The sequence below is a fragment of the Sebastes fasciatus genome, chromosome 23 (genome assembly GCF_043250625.1).
Source record: "Sebastes fasciatus isolate fSebFas1 chromosome 23, fSebFas1.pri, whole genome shotgun sequence".
Lineage (NCBI taxonomy): Eukaryota > Metazoa > Chordata > Actinopteri > Perciformes > Sebastidae > Sebastes > Sebastes fasciatus.
In genome coordinates this window covers 8,870,952-8,882,674 of record NC_133817.1, presented here as the reverse complement: position 1 = coordinate 8,882,674, position 11,723 = coordinate 8,870,952, and positions in this window count along the sequence as shown.

Here is an 11,723-nt window from a genome sequence, read left to right as displayed (position 1 = left end):
TTTCCCTATCCGAATCCAGGGTCTAAGGATATTCTGTACATATTGCAACGCCCTTTGAGGCAAATTTGTGATTTAGGGGCTATATGAATAAATTGGGCTTGACTTGACTTTTGCCCCTTCATTACAAATCACATACAGAATACATACTGTAGATCTCTGCCGACGTTTTACAAAACCAATTACATCATTTTAAATGATAAGAAGGCGTGTTATTACCCCTAAGACAGTGTTTGGCTTCCATTCATTTCATGACCCCATAGAGATGCAACCGAGGCTGGTTTCTTTTGAATTGTGTGTTTTTATACAAACAACCTCTATAGATGAGAATTTTTTTAAGGTTTTTACTGACTTAGGGACGGTTAAAGTTATTTTTTGGGACGGTCTGTAGCCTTGCTCTACATTATAGTTCTTAAAAAAGAAAATATGAATTGGCAAAAATCGGAATCAGCATTTCAAAAATTGAAATTGGAATCCGCCAAGGAAATTGCAACCGTTGCATCTCTAAAAATCAACATTTAGAGACTTTCTGTTTTCGTAAAAACTTGTAGACTTGAAGTAGAACTTGTAGTACAGAAACTTGTAGTTTACCTATAAACTTGGATGTGGAAACCAGGATATTGTTTCTGCAAAAAATTGCTGCTAGTGCAGCTCTGTTGTATTTGGGTGATGACAGAGATCTTAAAACCTTGTCAAAGGTCGTCACACAACTCACACAGTCTATCACAAACCTGACTTGTAAGACCGTAGCCCTCTTTACTTTAAACTGAATTGTTTTGGCTTAAAACATATTTCATGGAGATTAAAACCTCAAATTTGGAACCACATAAAAGATCAAATCCAAGTGGATGGAGAACAGAATAATAATGGCGAGGTAAGCTGTCCTGAGGGGTGAAATAATTGGTTTCAGTTACCTGGAGAGGTCTTGGAAAAAAATGGGCATCTTTTACATATGAGATCGACACAAAAGATGAAAAGTTACAAGGGCTTTAGGGCTTCCTTTAGTGGAGCAGATTACAGCCCATGAGTTCCAGTTATTAGTACATACAGTATGCAGCCACAGTACTAGATCATCTTCTATTCCATAAAGCCAATACTGGCCCTGATATATCAGTTTTTACAGAAGATGTTTCCCAATGCAGGAGCGTTTGAGTAAAGACAGAGTGAGAGGAGACATGAAAGTGATTTTCTCTCTGCACTCCTAATTACTTGTCTTCCTCTATCTCTAAAAATAAATTCATATTTCATAAGGCGTCTTTGCCTCAGCACACCGCCACCCTGCCAAACTGTCTGTGTGCCATCCGGTGTCATTTTGATCATGGATATTTAGCAAAAGGAGAAGGAGAGGGAGAGAAAAAAAGTCTATCTCCCAATTATCTGTGCTGACGGTCTTTGCCGAGCCGTTGACCTCAACCTCCTTGTATCTTAGCAATTTAATTTAACCCTGGCTGTGTGTTGTACGTGCTAATTAGAAAACATTTCAAAGAGAAACTCGCACCAGGAGCGCCAGTGAGAAAAGAGAGGGAAAAAGAGAGACGGAGATAAACACTTACTCATAAGAAGATGTAACAGCTGTGAGTGTTTTAAAAAGAATATCTCAAATGGCTCGATAGCTCCGCGGCGAGCTGGAACTGAAAGGAGGAAAGATATGAGGGCACCGGGGGAGTTTATGTGGGGAAGAAATATTATTTTTCCTGTCATGTTGCAGTGAATTCAAAAAAAGTGGACGACCCTTTTTGTTTCAGTGACCTCGGTTTGCTGATCGTCATTAGGAAATTAAAGGTCACATATTATACTCCATTTAAACTAGTTATTATAGGTCTCAGACACCTCCAAACCATGTCTCTGAAGTTTTTTTTCATCCCAGAGGAGAGCAGACAGCTGAGAGCAGATGGCTCTGTTTACATGGAGATACAAAGCTAACCCGGTAGCATGTAGCTAACCCGTTAGCATGTAGCTACATGCTAACGGGTTAGCTACATGCTACCGCTATGACACGGTGTGTAAACACAGCGACCATCAGGGTGGAAAATAGAAGATGTGAAACAGTAGTCAGTTCATTATTTCTGCTAAAAGATAAATGTATGGAAGATCAGAGTAATGGTATATTATTTACAGTAGTAGCTGTCTCTGTGTTACCATGACTACAGACCACCGGAGCTTAGCTTACCGTAGTTTACCAGAGCTGAAGACTTTCTCCTGTACCATGTTAACATAACTAACTAACAGGTGGGATGATTACAAATGCTGTGAATAATTAATATTGTCATCTGTCTACTCAAATAAAGTTTGACTGTGAAACAGAAATGTGTTGTGTTGCTTACAAGTCACTATTTACTACCTGTAATCTGCTACATGCATGACATCAAATATATATAATATATAAATATCATTTGTTTAAACAGTGTAATTACATAAAGCCTTTGTGAAAGAACATGTTATATTTAGATGATGGGAGTACATGAAGCCTGTTCTGCTGGTTCTTGCAGACTAACAGTAGGAGCTACTTTGCTCAAGTTCGGTTGAGGAGGAGAGACAGTGACGCGCTGTGGGGCGGGGTCAGCTACTGAAGGTTCTGCTCTGGTTCGACCAGGAAACCCTCACGTGACTTGCATTGTCTAATGACGTGAAAATACAAGGAAAAAAGCGAATTTTTTTTCTGCACCCATTTCCGGACAAACGGAGGAGGAGAAAAAGAGAGAGGATGGTCTTTTATGATACTATGGTGGCCTGTAGACACACTGGGGACAGATATTGATGTTTAAAAGACATGGAAAAGTGCATTTTGCATAATAGGTGACCTTTAAGCCGTCAGAATAACAACAATAGAGCTCTTTTTAAAATGAACCATTCTCAGTTTTTTCTCATATAGCTCAATGAAAGTAGCCTCAAAAAGTGTTTGAATGGTCTCTAATGGAATATAATATTAATACGTATGTTTTCTTTATTGTATAATAAGAATCGTTGTGTTTTCGTGAGCTTAGAATGAGCTGTTTATATCTACATAGGGAGCGGTTCCTCTTCACGGACCCGACTGTCATGTTTCTACAGTAGCCCAGAACGGACAAACCAAACTCTGGCTCTAGATTAGGTTTGGGTACCGTTCACATTTGAACCGATATCGGTACCGATGTTAGTTACTCTTTCACCGAGATGCGCTCTTAGGTACCGAAATATGGCACTGATTGATTTAACGTGAATCAGTACTCGATATTACCGACACAATTCGGTCGATGCCCTTAAAGGTACTGACTTCGGTAGCCAACCCTTGCAAACGTACGCAGTTTTAGACAAGGAAACCACTTAGTTAGGGTAAGGGAAAACGTCATGGTTGGACTTAAAATAAGTAAGTAAACAAAGTAAAACACGTACGGAAACAACTACGGAAAACAAAAACACTTCTGCCACTACCGTGTCGTAGTGCAGGAAATGTTTTGAATGGTATGATTTTGGGCGAAGATGCATACGCTTTGGAGGTAGTGAGCATACGACTGGATAAACGAGACTTGCATTATGCTGCATGTGTTGTGCGAGAGTCTGTAAACGGATGTTTGGATATAGTTTTTGCTGTTGTTAAACCTGGAGTCCATTTAAGAGCTGCGACGATTAGATCGACTAATAGTTTAGTCGACGAACAGAAAAAGAATCGCCAACTGTTATGATAATCCATTAATCGTATAGTCATTTTTTCATGCGAAAATGGTAGAAAATGCTGCTTTTAGCCTCTGTTTTCATATTATCATATTAAACTGAATACTTTTGGGTTCTGGACTGAGAAAACAAGACATTTAAAGACATTACGTTGGACTTTGAGAAACTGGGATGGACATTTTTCACTATTTTCCGACATTTTATAAACCAGACGATCCTAGTAAATAATCTGCAGAATGAAAATATTCATTAGTTGCAGCCCTACTTTACTCCATTTTCAGCCGTTTTTGTCCGTTTTCGGCAGTTTTTTTGCCATTTTTGTCCGTTTTCGGCCTTTTTCGGGTTCTCCGTTCACCGTGGAGGCATGTGCGAAAAACAGTTTCTCATCCTTTAACAAGTTTTCATCAAGAATTCCAGGTAACAGTCATTAAGTAATCAACATACAAATGGTCATTTTTAAGGGTGAAGTATTCCGTTTAACGTAAAATAGCGAGTTAACTGGTTTTTAGTTGTGTTTTGGTTTTGGGGTTGGCTGAGGAGCAGATAAAGCAGAGAGGATTATAAAATGTGAAGTAAAGCAGGAACGGGAGGGGGGGAGCTCTCCTCATCCAAATCCATTACTAGAGTGCAGAGCTGAGAAGGTCCCATGTCCAATTAGCTGTTTCATCTCCAAGTGGAAATGTGACTATAGGGAGACGCTGCCCGGCAACATTACCTCCTCTCCAATAACTTACAGCTATCACGAATGAGACTGTGTGTGTGTGTGTGTGTGTGTGTGTGAATCCTCAGCACAGCACTGCTGGTTGTCAGATTGTCCCATTAATAAGCCTTGGCCTTTATTACCACTTAGCAAGCTCTATGTGTGCGTGTGTGTCTTTCTGCCAAATGTGCTTCTTATGCTGCCTCCCCTAAAAGTGAAATCAGACTGTGAGCGTGTATGTGTATGTGTGTGTGTGTGTGTGTGCACCTCACACGTGCCAGCTCGCGTAGCCGTCAGCGTGTCAGATTACTTTTTAAGGCGGATTGCCATATACATGACTTCGCATTTTCACTGTCGCTTTGAAGTTTCTGAGGGCGTCTTTTCGCATCACCTACTGTAAGACGGTGTGTGTGTGTTTGTATGTGTGTGTGTGTGTGTGCGCCTGCATGTTTGCATGTATTATTTACTTATATATTTATTTTGCAGCATGGCGTGTACTTTGTTTGCGGGGATTACAGACGGTGGGAGCTCAAGCCTCTTAGCTCCACACAGGCTGCCACAGCTGCCTGCCACTTCTAATGACACTTCAGACTAAGACTGGCTAAGTCCATAGGCAGGTTTATTAGTTTAGAGAATGCTTGAATGCATACAGCCTCTTTTCGGACGTGTGTGTGTGTGTGTGTGTACAGTAACGTGTGTGAGTGATTGCCTCGCTCAGGCGACTCTGACAGCCCTGTAGAGTTTAAATGAGAGGGACGGCGTACGCGGTGGAACATAAACGTCTGCTTTGGCATCGACGTGTGTCCTGAACACAACGCGCCAGCATTCAAACAGCTCCATTACCTATTGAAGGATGCAAATCTAAATCTCTCCCCTCTTTTCTCTCCCCTGATGACTCCAGCTAATTTCTTATAATAATGTCATTTAATCGTGTCTCATTGTTTATGTGACAAGGCCTCCCTCAGGAGCCGTTACAGCACTTACTTTATATTCTCAGCGAGCGCTAGACGTGTGTTTTTTTTTTTTTATGTGTCCTTCACACAAAAAAATGTCTTCGAGCGAACACTCTGTCTTTTTTACCTTTTTTTTTTGTTCGCGTAGACAAACCCACAATGCAGCCAGATGAGCAGTGCAGATGGATGTTTGGCTCGTTTTTGTTAGCAGTGGCAGGTGCGAAGGCCAGGAGGATTTTGGGGAAGGAGGAGGCATGGCTGTGTACCTGCTGCCACAAAGACGGCTGATCGCATGTTACATTAGTGTGTGTGTGTGTGGTGCTTTGCTGGCCTTGTGTGTGGTGATGGGGTGTTTTATTACCCAGTTGTGGGGCTTATTTGACAGCAAATACCTTTGAAAAGCAAAATTACTCTTGTGCTTAAAAGATAACCAAATATCTGTTTTACATATAACAATCTTTTTTTTGTAGAGCAGAGAACAACCAACAAATAACTGAATAACTAAAGTTATCCGTGCGTTACAGCTGCTGGATGTTATCATGGTGATAACAGTTAATATGCAACTATTTTAATAATCGATTAATTGTTTTTTAAGAAAAAAAAAAGACAAAATTCTCTTATTCCAGCTTCTTAAATGTGAATATTTTGCAATATTAGCACTGTTAGCACCATTAGCTGTGAGCTGTTGGCTCGCTGTTGCCATGTTGAGAGACATTATTGGCAATAGAAATGCTCCCAATCCCGTATATAGCACCTTTAAATAAAAGATATATACAATATTTTATCGGAACATCAAGATAAGCTTAAGATAGCTCCGTCTGAGTTTTACGACCACCTTACACCGAACGATCGAGATCACGGGAGCGCGCCACAACTCTAGCAAACACTCTCGTGAATTTATTCCGACATTGGAAATTTGTCTGCGACAGTGAAATCGTTAGAGAAGTCGTTTGGTGTGAGGCTGGCATTAGTCATTACTGGGGTAATGTAAGACAAGGACCAGTGTGTAGCATTCAAGGGGATCTATTGGTAGAAATTCTCAGAGCTAAGCTAACTGTCTTTCCCTCCATTAGCTCACCTTTTTCGCTCACAACATCACATGCATTCGCCACCGCTCTCTCTCTCTCTCTCGCTTCACCACTCACTTCCCACATACACACACACTTAAACACACTGACTCAGCTTTTCTCCAATTGACCTACGCTACTCTTACAACAACTACCGGCTCTAGAGAGGGCCATTTTCATTTTTCACGTCGGCCACCGTAGTTGTCCTACACACTTGGCACACAGGAGAGGCTGCAGTCTGCACCAGATGCCGCCAGATGTTACACACTGGACCTTACCATACACCCAGCGACACCTTAATGCACCATTTGATAATATAATTCAGCTTCAAAAGTACATGTAGAGGGCTGTGATGGACAGATAACTTGCAAAACAACACTTAAGAATCCATTTTCAAACTGCAGTAAAACTTCCATCAGTATTTTCTACACTGTTTCTCTGCATCATGTCTGCCATGTCATTTTTACTGAAGCAATAGTCATGAATGTTCCTGGGATTCAGCCATTCCCATCCAACCTTTGTTATTCAACACATATTAATACCGTTAGAATGAAGCGTAGCTCCAGTAACTTGTGTGTTCTGTGTGTGTGTGAGAGTCTGCGGGGTGTCACATCTAAGTGCAGGGATCCCAGGGAGCGTGTTCCTAGAGGTGTACCAGTAGTTTGATCTCACCATATTAGCAGTATTCCCTGCTATGCCGGCCTCATTACTTTAGCCAGTTGAGCAGCACCGCGGCTCCCGCTCCGCCCCGATTCCTGTTGGCCACCTTCAACTAACGTACTTCTGTTACTCCCGCAGTCAACTTTTCCCTTTCTTCTGTCTCCTCTTTCATCCATCATTCACTCACTGTATCTCTATATAGATATGTGTGTGTGTGTGTGTGTGTGTGTGTGTGTGCAGCCCAGCTGTGGTTCTGACCCGAGCTTTCATTTAGACAAGACACGGAGCGGCACAGAGGTGGAGGTGGCATCTGCTCGCCTCTAATAGGGATGTGCTATTGATTAACATTTACTGGGGCCGGTCCAGCCGCCACCCACTGAGAGGACAGAGACACGGACGCAGACCATTTGTCACTTTGTGGAGAATTACAAGAGGACAGAACCTGTCTGGATATTAAAGTACAATCAGATATTAGCCAGCGACACACCTCTGATGTGACAATGTGTTTGTTTGATTACTTATTCGTTCCAGAAGTCATCAGCACCGCTGTTTTATTTTTATGGAAGTCCTTAACCCGAATGATTGATTCTAATGAGACATTTTGATCGGCTTCTAACACAAGCACGCCTGATTAATTCAGATTTGATTAAACTTTAATGATGCCCGTGGGGAACTGGACTGTTGCTATTTGCAAATAGTGAGGCAGAATATGATTTAATAAGAATAGAGCAAACAAATAACAAAGAGACAGATATGTAAAGCAGCAATATGTTGGACTACTGCTGTTTATTTTCATTGTCTATTACATGTGACAGATTTAATCATTCGAGGCAGAGAAGTGCTCGTCACAAGAGTGCGAGGTTTTTAAATGTCTTTTTTTTTTTTTTTCGACCAACAGTCCAAAACCCGAAGACGAAGGGAGAGTCGCTGCGTGGTGCCGGTGTTGGAGCATCTCCGGGACAAAAGGCTCTCAAGGCGTCTGTGGTAAGTGCCAGAAAATAGCATGCACAGCACAAGTTACGTACTGTTTGTCAGCCCTAAATATCAAACTAAGCCACATGATAAGACACCGCGAGGTAAGGGAACAGCCTCGCAGAGGCAGCAGGTATAATATTACACCAAAGAGAGCGCAAGGAACGCCATTCACTGTTTCTAGGCAACAACAACAGCTGTTTTCATTGGTGGCGCTTTGAAAGGTCAGCGGCAGCCGAGGTCAAAGTTTAAATAATTCAAACTTTGAGTGCAGCGCTCGGTGGCAGTTTCGAGCGGTGCGCCACACCGAGGTTACCACTTCCTGTCTATAGTCGGGCGGCACCATTTTCCCCATCGGAGGTCCATGAGGGCCTGATGTTACCGATACGTTCCTGTTAAGAACCTCACCTCAGCGAGTCTGCCACTTGCTGTAAGTCCTTTTAGTTTATGCAGAAGTCAGCCTGGTCGCTATTGGCAACGGTACACATAGATATGGCCACCGCTCTGACCATCCTGCTACGTTGATTTGAATGGGAATGTCCGTTCTACTCCTATCTTCTATTTCTATGGCTATAACCCACAGATGCAACTCTCCTGCTCTGACAATGAGAGCGGATGATGATCATTCAAGTGATTGGCCATGCCTTCACCAATCTATTATGATGTGTCTTAGTATAATGATTCTTGTTTTGAAGTTTTGTGGATGAAACAGGGAGTATTTGTCATTTGTTGCATGATGAATGACGATGAATCACTCGTCAAAATTGTTGATTCATTTTCTGTCGTTCGACTTAATCGTCCATTTATCCACTTAAACATCATCCATCACCCATCCATCCAATCTATCCATCAATTTCTGATCTGTCTGTACATATTCTTTCATCAATCTGTCAATCATCCCACCTGTCAATACATCTACCTGTCCATCCATCCATCCATCCATCCATCCATCCATCCCCCTTTTGTCTATACATCATTCTTCCACCCCGCCGCCTGTTTCGGCGTATTAATCCCCGCCGACTCCTCTGTCAGGCCCAATCCAGGAGCTAATGCATGTGACTAATGAGCACTAATGCTCATCCACTGATATAACAAATGGCATCAGATAGCTGCAGTATTCTAATAGCAGGATGTGATTATACGGATGAGTGGCTATCAGAGCCTCTGTCACTTCTCTATTCTTCGTCTTCTTCCTGTTGGTGGGGGTAGAGGTAGAGGGTTTCCATTTTGTTCCGTTTTATTACCTCCAGCCTATCGTTTTAGACACGGCGGTCCGCGGATGAAAGAGAAAAAACGCTGCTTTGACTGGGAGAGGGAAAAAATGGGCGGGCGAGGGATTTCAGTAAAAGTTGAAAATAAACCTTAGCTGGGAGTGAGGTGTGCATTTTGTGTCGCCGAGAAAAAGATGGAGACGGGGAGAGAGTGTGGAGAGGAAGAGAAGGACACAGTAATTGAAATATGAGAGCGCCGCAGCAGCAAGCCCATGTGTCCATCAGCGGCTCCGGCGCAGCGGGGGGGAGAGTGCTAGTGTGTGTTTGTGTGTTAGCTGTGCCGTCGGAGAGACGAGAGGCCACATGCCCCGGTTGTTCCAGTGTGAGAGCAAGATTGACAGCAGAGGTAGGGGTGCACTTGGTGCTCTGCCAGGCAGCATACACACTGACACACACACACACACACACACACACACACACACACACAGTCTGGCTCTCTATAACTTGTGGCAAGTGCTTATGTGTGACAGGTTGTCGGGGAAACATTTTCTGTGTTAGGTTTATGCACTGTGATAAGGTCGGCCGAGTAAAAGACCTTCAGTGTGGAGTGTGGCCCGGACCCTTTCAGCCTCTGGGTCGGCGCGGAGCAAAAAAGCCACAGCTGGACTTGAATTTGAAGCCAATATATAGAAGCTGCACGGCGCTCAGACCTCAGCCAAAGCCTGACCTGGCCTGATTCATTCAGGCCTGAGGCCCCGGCAAAGGACGGACAGCTGACAGTCTGGAGCTGGCCTGAATCCCAAACTATGAGGTCAAAGCTATCTCTCTCTCTCTGGTACACACATAGCTACACACAGACACTGCAACACTGATGGGTGAATTCACAAACAATGGTTCGCAGATGCTGGTAGCACCATGAACTGCGCATCACTTTTTACCGTCTTCTGCCCCCCTTCTGGTCCGATTCACAAAAGATATTGCGCATTAGGCCTGGGTGATATGGCCAAAATCTTCTATCATGATATAGGTAGGTCATATCTTTGCATGTTTACATGCATGCATTTCAATTTCTAGGAGACAGGGGTCGTACTAGTAGTGTTCAAACCAAACCCACAGTATGTACTCAACCTGTTGCAGAACTGTAAGTCAATGACTTGGAAACATAACAATATAACTCTCTACTCTCCCATATCATCATATCCTCGCTCAATCTAGAGCAGTAACGCTGAAGGCGGCGATGCCGTCACTGGTGATAAAGCCAGTTTTAAAAGCACCATAAAAAAGCGTGCATGAATGAAAAAGAGATGGTTTCGCTTTTGAGGTATATACTCCACAAAACATCAGTCTGAGGCTCACAGATGCCTCCTCTGCAGGGAAGCACTGAAGTCTGGCAGCGCCAAGGCCAATCAGTCATGGTGAACATATGCCAACCGAGTGTTTATAATCGTAGGCTTCATCTCCATGCCTGTCAGGTCTTGCGTGGCCCTGATCACAGGATCCCCTGCTATGGGAGTGAGGCCCAAAGGCCATGCTTAAAGACCAAAATCCTTTACAGGACCCGGTAATTAGCCGACACTGTTCTGCAGGCATGCTCCTCGCTTTGATGTGCACTCTGATCAATGGCAAGATCACACTGGTTTGATAACTAGTTGCTGCCCCAGTGTCGGTGTGGGTTGCACATGTACACAGTCGGCGCTTGTCCACGTTCTGCATCCTTTAATATGCGTTTTTTTTTTTTTTTTTTCTCATAAACCTCATAGATATGAAGTTCATTTCGACGCAACAAACTCTATCCTGTTCAGGGCCCTCGCGAGGAAAGCGAAATAGGCAAATGAATTTCAGATTTCCCCCGTGCAATCTCTCACCACCTCTGCTGCAGTCGTCAGCAGAAAAACAATTTATGTGTTCCCATACTCGATAATCATCTTATGTATGGAGATAATGGCCGTGTCCTGTAGGTAATTCACTGTCTATCTGGGGAGTGCATGTTCGTGTACACATGTGCTACACCGGGAGGAGGCGGATATTGGCCTTGTATTGAAAGATCACGTTGTCTAGCCAGTGTTGTGTTGATTGTGTTTGACAGCAGAGTATTTATGTGTTCACTATGGCTGAGACGATACATCTGTCTCCCAATTAGATACTATCACAATACTTGATTTGATACAATATTGTGGTTTTCAAGTATTGCGATTCAATATTACAATTAATTGTGATTTTTGTTAACTTTTGTATCACTAGACCATGGGAAAAAATTAAATCATAAACTTCTAGGGACTTTTACTTTGGAAAATATCTAGATTAATACAGTAAAAAAAAAAAAAAAATTCAGCATGTTTGTTGTCAGAGATGTCCTGAGGTCAAATATATCAGTCATTGTCAGGAATTATTTATTGACTTTTTTTTTCCAGCAACCAAAAAATCAAAGAATAAACACATTTCCCTCACAAATTAGTGGTATTTTCTTTTTAATTTATAAGGGAATTGTAATGTTTTATACCTCTGGTGAATA